We start from the raw sequence: 14,889 nt of genomic DNA on the forward strand, positions 1-14,889 counted from the left end.
ATTTAAATCACTATAAGGATAATATTCAGAGTTTAGAAATACTTTGAGATTTTTTAACTTACAGTGATCAAATTCATCAGTTCTTTTTCGTGCACTATTATCCCTAGCTGTTTGGAAACCAAATATAATATACCTAGGCTTCTCCAAACTTGAAGATGTCTTTACTGACCATGTATGTCTTGTAGTATTGGGATATGATGGAAGTTCATGCAACTCTAAGCTTCTAAATGCAATTTGCAAATTTTTATTTTGCAATAACATCTTTTGTAATTGTAACTTCTCCCCATCTGATGGTATTACATGTGGCATCACCCATTGAATTGAGTTAAGTATAATTTTGGGAATTGCATCAGCAGTACCACTGGCTGGAGCACTAGTGGTTGTTAATATACAATTCAAATCATTTTTGGATCTTTTCAACACCAATTCTTGTTTGACATTTACTAATACCTTATTAAAATCCTCAAATACACCCATTAACAGTTCTAATGGCAAACAAGTACTAAACTTGCCACTTTTATGGAACTCTTTTAAATTCGTGTCAGAATCAAATGCCACATTTGACAATTTAGTTGTTTTATTGTAAGAGCTCAATATTTTCATAAGACTAGAAATTCCTGGGTTTCTTACAATGTCTATTTCTTTACCTGCGACTTCATATCTAATTTCATCAAATAAGAATGCAAATGCATTATTTATAAAATGACCTTTATCATGATTTTCAATTTCTCCCTTAATATACAGATAACTCCTACATGGGAGAGTTAGCAAATCTTGATTATTAATACATATTCGAATTTCATCAGAATTATTTATTGCTAAAGTGTTATGGGGAACATAGGAGTGATTTGTAATTTTAACCACACTATCGTCGAATTGGGATTTCCCTGTAACGTCTAGAAAATCTTCCATTTTTATTAATAGAAAATTTTAACTTTAGTCCTATTGATCGTAGGAACCTAGCATTTTGTATACTTATAGATAAATTCTTATAAATTCTCATATCTTTTTTATATGGCAAGTAATTGTAGTTTCTTCTCCATTAAAGTCAATTGCCTTGTCATGCTGATCGGCAAATGTAATACTGACAACATCTAAACTTCTCTTATTTACAGGAAAATATATAATATTTCTTGGAACTTCAATAATTTTGTAGCCAGGAGGAGCTTCTGGATAAAAGCTATGTATGGTGTGTGATTTGTTTCCATTTAAATAGGACCCGTTTGCAATATTACATTTTACTCTAATCACATTTACATTATTAATGTTTATTTTATTTGTAGATTCAAACTGTACACCAGGAGTAGAAACACCTTTAAATCCCAATAAAACAGACCCTAAACATGGTTTTGTAAAATCAAACACGTGGCTAGAAAGTAATGTCGCTTTCATAGTTTTATTATTAGCTGTAAGGAAAAAGTCTGGGATTTGCTTTTGAATTTCCTTTGCAAGCTCAACCACCTCATATGTTCCTTCAGAAATTTCTATTGTAACTGGAGCTTTGTGGTCATAATAGAAAACATCATCACCTTCTCCAATGGTTAATTTGTTGCCTTTAAGTTTATTTAATTTTGGAATAAGCCCTTTGAATAAAAGTTTGACTTTAGTATTAATTAATGCTTCTCCATTTTTATGTATTATAACTTTAAGTTTACCATCTAATAACTGGTTTAAATCATCAACTAAGATCTCTCCCTTTGGTAATGTTTTTTTCTCTACTTTGTAATATGTTAAAGTATTTAGAGGTTTTTTCACATTAAATATAGAATTATAACTTTGAAAATCAACTAATCCAATTACATAATCATCATTTAATTCTATGGGAGGAAAGAACACTGACTTTAGCTCTGGCTCTGTACCCGAAAATGTTATAGTAAATGAATCCATTTTTATAAACAAAAATTTTTTATGAATGATAAACATAAAATTCCACAAATAGAACTATTTAAATCTTGTATTTGATCGGTTGTATAGAATATTTTATGTCCCTCAAAATATTTAATTACTTCTTTTGGAGGTTGGATTCCAAATGGGTCAAAATAAATTACAATATCTTTATTTTTACAATATGCTGTCCAATGTGTGCCAGATGAACTGTCTAAATTAACTATTCCGCACTCTTTTACTTTTGGTGTTAGATTTTTTAGCTCGTTTTTTAGGTACACCCCCCGGAAGTGAGGCACGTCTTTTGCGGCCTCTAACAGCTGGTAGTTGTCCATCTTTTTTATTAAATTTTAATCCCATTCCCATTTTTGCTTTTGCCTTCATCAAATTTGTCACCGCATAAGCTGCAGCTCTTTCAGCAAGATTTGCGTCATTCGCTGTTACTCTAGTCCAAGCTAAGTCTGCTAATCTCATGTCTGCTTTGTTCCGAGCAGCGGTATCGGGATTATTCATGTAGAATATGTCATGCTCTTTACAATAAGAGTCTAACTTATTTTTTGGAGGTACATTTTTGGCTAGATTTTGACGTATATTCGTTCCAGGTCCACAGTACCGATATGATGGTATGTGAAGTGGAAATGGAAGATTATTTATAAGAGTATTCAATAGCCCTCGACCCCTGTAAGGCTTTAAGAATAAACCTTTGCCTTTTTTACATGTTTTCTTATTATCATTTTTCACCATTTTTATTATATAAAAAATGTCTTTTATTCAACAAAAACATAAATTTAAAATAGTACATACTAAGGAAAATATACCAAAGAAGTTGGGTCTATTTCCTACCAATATTCGATGTGTTATTTGTGGTCCAAGTGGAAGTGGGAAGACGGTTGTAATTTACAATTTAATTGTAAGAAAGGAAGGATTAAAATTTACAAACTTATATTTAATATCTAAATCTTTAGAACAAGAAAAATATAAAAAAATAATTGAAATATTTAGTTTGTGTGACGAAGTGAAATTACACACGTGTACTGACTGTGAAATCACACCAAATGATGTAAAATCACAGTCAGTTGTTGTATTTGATGACATAAATAGTCAAAATATTACACAATTTTTTTCAATGGGTCGACATAAAAATATTAACTGTTTTTACTTGTGTCAATCTTACAGCAAAGTACACAAACATTTACGTGATAATGTAAATTTCCTAATATTATTTAAACAAGATGATTTAAATTTAAAACATGTATATAACAATCATGTTGGTAATGACTTTTCATTTAACCAATTTAGAAATCTCTGCCACCAATGCTGGGATAAAACTAAATATGGCTTTTTTGTAATAGACAAAGAAAGGTCAAAGAATAATGGCAAATATAGATTTATGTTTGATCAATTTTATAGTGACCAAGCGCAAGCGTATTGATGCCATCTTCTAGAATAAACCTCTTGTCATCGTCAAATGATAGTACTTTCTTGTTCATGGTTAAGGTTTGAAGATGATGATTTGTAGATTTAATTCTTGTCACATTCTCATAGTAATCTTGCCCAGTTGCAAGACAGTTCAAATAATGTTGATGTCTAAGGAGATGTTTAACTGTAGCACCATCAGCTCCTTTAGCTTTCTTCACCTCTAAAGCTTGCTTGTCTTCTTCATATAACCATTTTAGAGGAATATAAGAATATAACTTTGGTCTTAAACCACAATATTCATACATAATATGACCATCTAATTCGTCTTTGAACTTGCCTGTGACTTTTTTATTTTTATCAGAGTATAAGAAATGGTCTTTACTATATCCAGAGGTATCAAAATAGTGCAAGTCACTTTCTATTTCCTTGTAAAAGTCCTCTGTAACTATAGAATACATTAAAGAATCTGTATCAGTCATAAGAAATCTTTTGTTCTTAAATTTTGACATATAATTATAGTGGAAATCATACATTATTACTTTACTAATATCCAAAATGGTCATTCCCAAATATATCGGCTTATTAAACTTTACAACTAATTTATTTAAATGTATAGCATGTAAATTGTTATCGAACTTTTTGCTACAGTCAAACCTTGGATTAGTGACATATTTTGTTAATAGTGACTCATCCTTGAGATATATATCACGAAACTTGCGTTGGTTCATAATTGTTCGACCAAAGAGACTATTATTTAACAATTTGTAAAAGTCTTTTTCAAAATCATTTTTAGCACATTTGCGTTTTTCAATATTAAAATTAATATAGGGTGCAAGCCATTTTGATTGTCTAAATTTTAAAATTCTATAGTATTTTGTAGCAACCAAACCTAATTCCTCATATTTTTGTAATGCTTTATAATGTAAAATATATTTAGTTTTGTCATTTAAATTAGGTATTAATTTGCCATTCATTTTCTCAGGTGCTAATGGATAGTCATTATGTAAATCATGTAAGCTTTTATCGTATTTTAAATCAACTTCTAAGATATATCCAAACTCATCATTTTGATTGTTTTTGTAGTCTATCTCATTCGTCCAACGAAATCCATCCACGGGTAGTGTCTCACACATAGCTGTGGAGTATAGCGAGTTACAATCTAAATATATTAAATACACACTTTCTTGATTGGGATCATAATGTTTGCCCATATATCTATTATTGGCTTTAGCGTAACGTGTAGAAATCATACTGACTCCTCCTCTGATTGCACTTTCTATGAACAAATGCATGTCAATATCTTGAAATAATTGTAATTTTATACCAGTCATTCTAAGACAAGCTTCCCATGTTAGTCCTGGAAGTGAATACATATGTACGGGGTCAAGTTTGTAATCCTTTAAACACAGGTCTCTAAATGTCTCAAACACATCAGCCAGTAGCAATACATCTGTTTTAAGATATAAATCATGATATTCTTGTAAATTATGTATATTAAAATGGGTCCAGACATTTTTAGCATGTTCATATTCGATGGGAGAGATATGTTCTTTAGTTAAAGTACTGTAAAATTTTTCAATTGGAGGTAGAGACTCTGCAAACTTATCTGGTCCTGTCATATATTCATAGGGAAATACGCCTTTGCGTTGTAGTAGTGGATTGTCTATGAATCTAAATGTATTTAAATTGGAAGCTAATTTGTATAATGGAAGGGACAGAAAGTTATAGGAATCTAAAAATACTAAATCATCAACAGAGAATGAAATGTACTTTTCCATATCTTTGGCTATGCAATTTAATTTACGATTAAACTTTCCCAAGTGTTGCATAATTAAATGTCCATCGTAATTTTTTAAGTTATGAAAGAATACTGGTATTTTCTTTGTTACTTTATAGTTTAAATTACAATCATTGTGGGCAGCTCCACGGTATTGGCCATTTGAATGACAATGTTCCCGTACCCTATCAAAATATAGAGGCTTTTCACAAATATGACAATGTGTTGAGTTTTGGAAAGATGCCTCTTGCTCAGGAGTCATTACAAGGGGGATATATATTGCCATTTGATTTTTAATGAAGTCATAAGTCTCAAACAACCTTTCGAAAAACACATCCATAACATTTTTGCCACTATATAACTCTTCAGAAATAATCTTAGAATCTTTTACTACGACAAATGCAAATCCAGATGGAGTATGGTTGTTAGAGTTTATAAAGCACTCAAAATCAGCATAAATTACAAATGGGGCTTTAAGTTGATATTTATAATTTTTAAATTGTAATGTATCTTGTTTAGACATTTCCACTCGTTGGACATCAAAGTTTTTACAATATGTTATATGACACTCCAATTTATCTTTGGTGTAAAAATGTTGTAAACAAAACTTGCAAAAATGCTTTTTACTGTTATCTTTTGTTGACCGTAGCATTAACCTATTAAAATCACGAATTAAACAGTAATGTGATTTACGACCTTGTTGTAATAATAATAGATCTATATGAGTGTTACTATTCAGTTTGGTTCTTCTTAATGGATATATAAATTTTTGGTCTTCAACTCCAAATACATTAACACTTATATTATTCTTTCTTTCAAATTGATCTATGTCAGATATTTTTACGGGATATTTTATATTTGTCATGTTCAACTTACCTACGTAGGGTGCATAGTTAGAGACTCTATTAGCATGTTTAGCATTCCTTGGATGTAAAGCTGCTAAAATTGACCAAAGGAAGCATTTATTATCAACATTCTTTATATTTAAAACTGCTTTTGTCAATTTAATACTTTTTGGTGTGGGAATGTATGACTTTGGAGTTAGGGGCTTATACTTGTAAACGTGCAACTGCCAATATTTAGTATGGTCATAAATCCATCCACTGCCTTCGGCTTGATATTTGTGTATGGAAGCGTCAATCTTTAAAAGGGCATTTTCAATTTGAGGCTTTAAATCTCTCTTCTCAATGGTTAAGGTAGTAAGGCTTCTAAAATCTGCAATACATTCTTTCTCATTAACTAATTTTCCATTTTGATCTATTGTATATTTTAAAAATTTGATTCTCCTTACTAAAGTCCATTTTATTGGTAGAGGACAAGACTGAAGAGTACTTTTAAGTTCAGTTTTAATCGATTCACCAACAAATTTAATCATTGTATATGGACATTTGTTACAAGAATTTACATGTCTTTTAAAATGACCAACAACATTTCTTTTACAGAAATTACAAGTCTTATGAGTTTGTAATATATGAGATTTTAGAGCCATGTTATTATCACAGATTATATCACAAACTTTGCACAGTTTCACCTTCATTTTATGTATTACCTTGTAGTGGCGAATCAGGTTGCTTTTTTTGGAGAGCGATGCAAAACAATGTTGACATGTAGTCTTCATTTTTATATATGTAATTAAAAAATAGGTTGGAATCTTCTATATAGTAGAAATTACATTTTGACAATTTCAATTAATGAGAAATAATAATTTGAATTAGAATTTTATATTTTAATATTCAAAACAATTTTATACAATAAGATTTAGCAATTGTAATTTTCTAAATCAAAACTAAATCCAAAAACTTAAATAAAAAATACTTTTTAGCAATTCAGATTGCCGAGTCTACATATATACAGAGTGAGTGTTACCTATTTTAAAGGAGACTTGACAAAATTATATAGTGAATATAATTCGGCTAAGTTTTTAAATAATAACTTGTGCACACTTTTGACTCAAAGTCCCCCGGTGCATGAAGTTTGGCTAAGTTTTTAAATAATAACTTGTGCACACTTTTGACTCAAAGTCCCCCCCCCGTGAGTGAATTTGGCTAAGTTTTTAAATAATAACTTGTACACACTTTTAACTCAAAGTCCCCCGTTGCATGAAGTTTGGCTAAGTTTTTAAATAATAACTTGTGCACAATTTTGACTCACTTAAAAATAGTAATAACAAAATAAGTTATTTTTTTGGATAGAGAAGCAGCACACAGTTGACATGTAACTAAAAAACAAAGTTAGCATCTTCTATATGATGGAAATTACATTTTAGACAATTTCAATTAATGGGAAATAATAATTTAAATCAGAATTTTAAATTTTAATATTCAAAACAATTTCATACAATAAAATTTGGCAATTGCAATTTTTTAAATCAAAACTAAATCCAAAATCTTAAGTAAAAATACTTTTTAGCAATTCAGAATGCTGAGTCTACATATATACAGAGTGAGTGTTAGTTATAGAGAAGACTATGTTACCTATGTTAAAAGGAACTCGACAAAATTATATAGTGAGTATAATTCGGCTAAGTTTTTAAATAATAACTTGTGCAAACTTTTGACTCAAAGTCATGAGTGAATTTGGCTAAGTTTTTTAAAATAGACTTATATACATTTTAAGTTCCTTAGTGACTGTTCAAAATACTCTAAGTGTTTAAAAATAGACTTATATACATTTTTTACAAGTTCCTTAGTGACTCAATTCGGCTAAGTTTTGAAAAATGGACTCGGGAAATTAGCTACACTCCTAAGTTAAAAGAAATACAGAGTAGGCCTATGAGTACAAGCATCAATTACGTCACCAATTGATCCCATGACCCGACACGCGACAACATATTACATTAGTCTAGCTTAGATGTCAAAGACTTACCATAACAAGAAGATCCAGGTGGAAGAGTTAGTGATGATTCCGTAGAATGCCCCCCTTATATACCACAAAATTGTCTAAATTAATTTAGAACTTAACAATGGAAATTGAACAATTGAATAATTGAGGTCAATCAATCAAACATATTTGGTAATTGTCTAAACCTGCCCCAGACAGACTGGCGCCAGACAGACAGAGAATGTTGACAATTGGTTTTGATTGGGGTCATTAGGTTACACTCACAGTCATTCATTTGAGTCAGGCATAGTTTACACATAGCCATAAGCGTGCCCGAGTTCGCGCACAAACCTCACATGATTTTGAAAATATACATGGGAATGGATGTGGATTTGAAATTTTAATGGAGTTTGAACATTTATATAGGCTTGTATTGGACGAGATCCAGGTGGCCATAAAAAGCTCACCATTTCCAGACGTGATTTTTAGTATTAACAAAAGTAGAAAATTTATATAGGGGTGTATAGGTCGAGAGCTGGGTCTTTAAAAAAAGTGGCCAAAAAAAGCTCTTCCATTTTTTTCTCATTTTTCCCCTATAAAAAGTGCCCTAAAAGTGCCTCTAAAACGCCGAAAGTGGGGTCATATTCTGGTATTATATCTACTAATTGCAATTAATCGTGAATGTTTTGACTGAATAAAGACGAGTGAGTTTGTGATCTTGTTAATAGAAACAGGGTTTTTAGCTGGAAATCCCATATTCCACTTGCTCAGAAGCTAAAATTTGCAGCTAAATCTGTGGGAACTACACAAATACTATGTCAACTGAGTTTAATCTTGGTTACTGAAGTAGATTTTGCGTCACATTTCACTGGTTGTGCTTACTTCTGCCTGTAATATACAATTTACTTTGAATAGAAAATCCCAGTAAAGAAAACACTGTAAGAATGCAATTTTAAGTACGAGTCAATAAAAAACTACTAAAGAGTAAACAAACTTAAAAAAACCAACCACAGGAGCCCCTTGTAAACGAGTAACATGTGTCTTATCTTTCTAGATAGGTCTAGTATTTCAACACCGCGCCTCTCCCGGTTCTTCACCAGACAAATGTTAGCCTATAACAAAAGTACAAACAAAAAGCTGCACGGACATCCTTGGAATCTCCATAACAAACAATAAGTAACTATAGTTTCAAGTACTGTACTTGTTGAGTAACTTATTTTGTCCCGACAATAATGATTTCAACATATCTTTAGAATCTATTGCCTGCGGAATTTACATGGGTAAAGTTTCCTAGTCTAATAGCGTTAATTAGGGCCTACACGGCAATCGAAAAAGGTGATGACAAATATTTTTTTTATCATAAATCTGTGGTAATCATGTGAAACACAATGCAAAAAGTGTTATCCATAAACAAAAAACATGACACATAACTTACTAGAAAATAAAAGTAAATTTATTAAATACTATAGCAGAGTACCCGTCCTTACGGGGTTGGCTTAGTTTAAAATGCTAATTGCAGTTGTTTTGCGTTTGCAATGGGGGAGGTCAAAGTTTGATAAAATTTGCTTCTTTAAATTGACGGTATACTAATGGTATTACACATCTACCATAGCCATAATGTTCTACCACTTCACCTAAACAATAAAAAAAAAATTATTACGAATTCACAAAAAATCACAAATTATTCATGACATTAAAGACATAAACATAGCTGTAAACAATTCTTCTTTGACAGCTCTCATTGCGTATCACAGTTTTTTGTTGCTGCCTAGTTCAAATTAGCTGTTTACATAAATGAAAAAAAAAATATAGTGCTGCACTCTGTTGGTAAATCTTATAACTTTTTAATGCTTTTGTATATCAAAAAACCAACTTTTTTAGTTGAATCAGCTGATTTTAATTCAATACTCTTTGGGAACTACAGAGCCACTGGGGCGGAGCCCGAAAGGATTTTTGAGATAAGAATATGCAGCTATATGTTAATCGGGAAATGTGAGCTATCATCATGCAAAATTTCAGCCCAATCCGTCCAGTGGTTTATGCGTGATTGAACTTCAAATGAAATGAAATTAAATGAAATGATTTATTGTCGTTAAAACTATGTACAAAGTTCATGACAATCGTCAAAATAAAAACAAAACAATCAAGATGGCTCTGGCAACTAAAATATCTAAAACTCTAAACCAAAGTACTCTTCATGTTTATACAGGCAAGCCTGGGTTAGAGTAGTTTTTATAGCATGTTTGAATTTTAAAACACACAGGTTTTTGATGGATGCAGGCAAGAAATTGTACATTTTAACACCTTGGTACTCAAAACTATTTTGAGTGGCTGTATACTTATGCCTTAGTGTAGACAGATTATCTTTTGATCTAGTACAGTAGTTGTGCACATCAGATATCTTTTCAAAGTGAGAAATGTTTTCTTTTACATATAACAAACTTGCCAAAACATACAAAGATGGAAATGTGAGAATGTTAAGACCCACAAAAAGGGGCTTACAATGTGTTCTTCTATTCACACTACAAATTAACCTCACCGCCTTCTTTTGTAAAGTAAAGAGCAACCTGTTAGCATAAAAACTGTTGGCCCACAGTGAGGTACCATAGGACAAATAGCTATGAATGTGGCCATAATATATACAAATAAGGACATCAACTGAAACAGTGGATCTAATCAAACAAACAAACAAACAAACACACAAACTTTCACATTTATAATATTAGTAAGATTTTAGTACCTAATCGGTAAAACATAAAATACAACACTTGATAACCGACTCAACTCAATTGGAAGTGATTTGGCTCACATATTAATGTGACCATTAATATTGTATGTATGTATTTCTTTTTACTTCGCTAACTTTGAAACTATTTTAGCCAAATAGAATATTGACTGCCCTCTGAAATTATAAAGCGTGATCAGCCCATTCAAACATACACGAAACGTACCGTACATTCAAATTGTACAATGTACAACACATCCGATTTTACAATTTAAAAAATAGGTTAATGGCCAATGGAAACAATATTAATTTATTCGGTACGTTCGTTAAACATAGTGCATTGTTGACTAGTATTGTCCACTGTTCATCAGCTGGTTATGTTAATTAATATCTTTCTACAATTAACAACGATAAAAGTGAAAAGTAAATGCAGAAAAATGCGCATTCTTATAACGTTTTCAGAGCGTAAAATGAAATGCGGCGATTTGATTGGCTGTTATTAACATAGCGAGTTGGAGATAAATTATCAGCTGATGAGCAATAATCTACTGCGCGTGTTTACAGCATTGTTACAGCCTATTGTTTCAGTTGAGATACGCCGATATGCATACAGCCAATCAAAAGTCATAACACAACGGACACTTTTACCTTCGATTATGTTTCAAAAGTATGCGCTAGTTTTGACAATTTTCTCTTACACGGAATTTTCTTTCTTGTTTTCTTTTGACACGGACATATCATATTGAAAGATATAAAAGGACATAACCTAACTAAAACCTCACCAAAGTTTGCGGAGGTAAATTGTAACTGCGATTTTTTTAACGTTTTAGGTAATATATTAGATAGGTAGTATTAAGGGTGTTAAAACCTTTACATGTTAAAAAGACACTGTAAAACCAAGATTGGACGGTAACTAATTAATTTTTACATGGATTTAGGCATAGTTATTTGACAAAGTATAAAGTTGGTTTAACAAACTTTACAGACAAAAGAAGCATCGCATTGCCTTATATACGATTTTAGCTACTGATGAACAATAATATCACTTATCGATCTTATCGCATCCACCCGTTCTCAATTTACATGACATCTGCGACTGGTGACGAGCAATATCGCTCATATCGCTAGCTGATATCGCTTATCTCTCGTGTCGTATCCCACCCGCCCCTCCTTCAGCCACATCCTGATACCGCGGATGACTCATCATCGGTGAAGTAATGCCTATTGTAAAACTCAGATCGTGGTGGACTCGACCCTCGAACCCCCGAGCGAACTGTGAGACAGACCACACTCAAGGCCGAGGCGCCGGCACTGAATTTGGCTGGATTTTGGATAATAGAACCTTTTGGTAAAGGCAAATCCAACATTGCTATTGTCCCATGACAAATGTTTCGAAGTATGATGAAAGGTCAAAGTGAGTCACTTGATATCGATAATTTAGGTTTTCAGTAAAAAACCTACCAAACTTAAAAAAAAAACGACGTCCCTGGTAATTTAAGTTGAAAACATATGGAAAACTTCTCCGTAAATTTGTACATAGAATACAAACATTGAAATAAAATATAATTTTCGCAAAATTTCACTAACTGTATTACTCAATGAAACAAATTGACCATGTTGAATTTAACTTGCGGTTTCTGCCATAGAACATCGGTTTGGAAAATGAACGATTTTTACAGCTTGGTCACTTTGAAGGTTTATAGCTACCACTAGCAGAGGTTATTCAATTTTATTCGTATAATATGTAAGTGGTAATATTTATGACACTATTAAGAACCAAAGTATATAAGCGTCGTGTGGTTTGTCCCGTAGTTCTGCCACTTAAAATACCAGTGAATGTTTACAATAATAATAAACGTTGTACAACTGTTATTCACTGTTTTGTCACAAAAAGGGTTGTTATAAAATAGGCTATACATTTCTTAATTTTTTTTAGGAAGGCTGTGACATATTCCCACATCGATAATCAAACGTTGAGGGTTATCATGACTGACCTACAAACATAGGTAAAATATGTCGAAAAGTACCATTCTAAAGGTAGTAAAAAGTTATTAACGATATATATGTTCCCTGCTGCGAACATCAATAAAGGAATTTTCAAACCTAAACTTCTTGGATATCGTTGTTTTATTCACGTGCGGTTAAATATTAATCGCCAACTGTGATGATGCAGTTGGCAGTCAATACATTGTTAAACATCTGTCGAGCGTCGTCCCAATCTCAATTGATAATGATAGTAAAATATAGGTTACAAACATAATTGATGATGTGAAATATTTTAGAATAAAGATTCAAATATGCACCCATGTGTCGTCCCCATCTCTGATAATTATATTGTAATGATAAATACAATAATCATAATGATTGCTAACGAATGTGGACAAACATAAAATAAACTTAAGCCTTCTTGTTACAGACAAAACTGTATCTAACCATTAAATGTTAAATTTCGTGGTGTATAAAACGCACATACGTAAAACAAAACTCGCTGTTTCAGCTGTTTGTCACAAGTAAGTATCACAAATGTAAAATATTAGAACAAACTAAACTCAACCCTACCTTATAAATCCAATTCTCAAAACAACTCACTCGACGATCAATGTAAATATTGTCCCGACTATTTTGCAAATAAAGCAAAGGTACACATTACATCATAATCAGCTGTTTCATTGTTGCATTGTTATTTTGTCATCTCAGATTATTTGTCTACGATCAATGTAAATTAAGTTCCGACTATTTTGCAAATAAAGCAAAGGTACACATTACATCATAATCAGCTGTTTCATTGTTGCATTGTTATTTTATAATCTCAGATTATTTGTCTACCAAGATGCAGTTAAAGGTGAAGATAAGGGGAGTAATTGTTGGTTCAACTGAGCTGTTTGAGGTTACCACGAATTACCATCCCAATTGACAGTTATTGTAGTGTAATTTGTAGGCAGCTCGGTCTAGATGCAACCAACAGCGAGTGTGACTGGCCTTAAGATAAATGTTAAATTGAATTAGTTGGGGTCACAATGGCGGTTTTGTGATAGGTAAATTGGATTTTCCATTAATATAATACAGTTTTCTGAATTACATAGAAATTAGGTTGGTGTAAGAAAGTAGTAAAACTAGTAAAGCTTTAAGGTAAACAATGAGTACAATAAAATAACGTATAAATAATTAGGGTAGTACACGGCTTACTTAAAAGTACAGTAATCATTAATGTCTATTGATTTGAGTAGTTACGTTTTTTATTTAAAACATATCTTCGTGTAATTCTTATTTTAATAATTTTTAGCTAGCTAAATCCATACCATACCCATTATCCATAACCTGGAAAGTGAATACACACAACGGAATTCCCATTAGTATAAAACCAAAAGATAAGACTCGAAATAATTCTGTTTTTTGAAAGCATAATTTACGAAAAAATTGTATATGATGAGATTATAGGTATATAAAATACATAAACGAGGTGAAATATTATTTGTACAGTATTTACTAATTATTGAAATATAAAATTAACTACTATTTCCAGATAAATTTCAGATGACCCGTTCAAACCTCAAACTTGACATTAAAATTGATTTCTTTGAGGTATCTTAGAAAAATTACAAATACTAATGAAACATACTATGAAAACACGAAATCTAACGCAAGTAATTTTCTTCTTTACATTTAAAACAAATAACATTACAATATTTTACTATGAATTCACTGAAACATCACCGACTACCCAAAACCCCTATTTTCGTATGGATGTAAACAAAATTGTATTATGACCATCTGTTTTGATGTAAAGAAATGTAAACTTAAAACAGTACAGATTATTGACAACAGAATTCAGCACAAACTCCGAAATTGTAAAACCCTGTAGGACGACTTTCATGAGATATCATGAACCATTCAAGCCCGCAAAAGGCATATCTAGAAGATAAGAGCTTTAAATCGATACCCAATGCCTATAAGAATTAGGGGTCGATTTTCTGCACACAAAAATTCAACAAATTCTTTTAATAATATAGATTGTGTAGTTAGTTTTACACCTATAGATCTAATACAGTAACTAGTGATTATATATAATACTGATATATATATATATATTACTGATAACATGTTGTCAACAATGATATCTTCTATCGTTGTTATATTTTACAGTTAATTGGCAACACTGATGTGTGACTTACCAGCTGTTTGGATGCTGTGGTCCCACGGTACTGCCTGCTGTGAGCGACGAGCGAGACCAATGTGATAATACAGTATACAGTGCCAGTGCGCA

The 14,889-nt window shown here is 31.6% G+C and overlaps 1 protein-coding gene across 1 annotated transcript in view; it reads right to left on the reverse strand.

The window, feature by feature from the left end:
* LOC128988900 (arylsulfatase J) overlaps positions 1 to 14,889 on the reverse strand; it is a 29,854-nt gene extending 14,965 nt beyond the window's left edge. The window contains exon 1 of the mRNA XM_054410666.1: positions 14,798 to 14,889. The gene's annotated coding sequence lies outside the window, so the exon portion shown is untranslated. The remainder of the gene's footprint in view (positions 1 to 14,797) is intronic.

The sequence above is a fragment of the Macrosteles quadrilineatus genome, unplaced genomic scaffold (genome assembly GCF_028750875.1).
Source record: "Macrosteles quadrilineatus isolate MER2022 unplaced genomic scaffold, UCM_ALF_1.0 Scaffold_3__2_contigs__length_128488019, whole genome shotgun sequence".
Classification (NCBI taxonomy): domain Eukaryota; kingdom Metazoa; phylum Arthropoda; class Insecta; order Hemiptera; family Cicadellidae; genus Macrosteles; species Macrosteles quadrilineatus.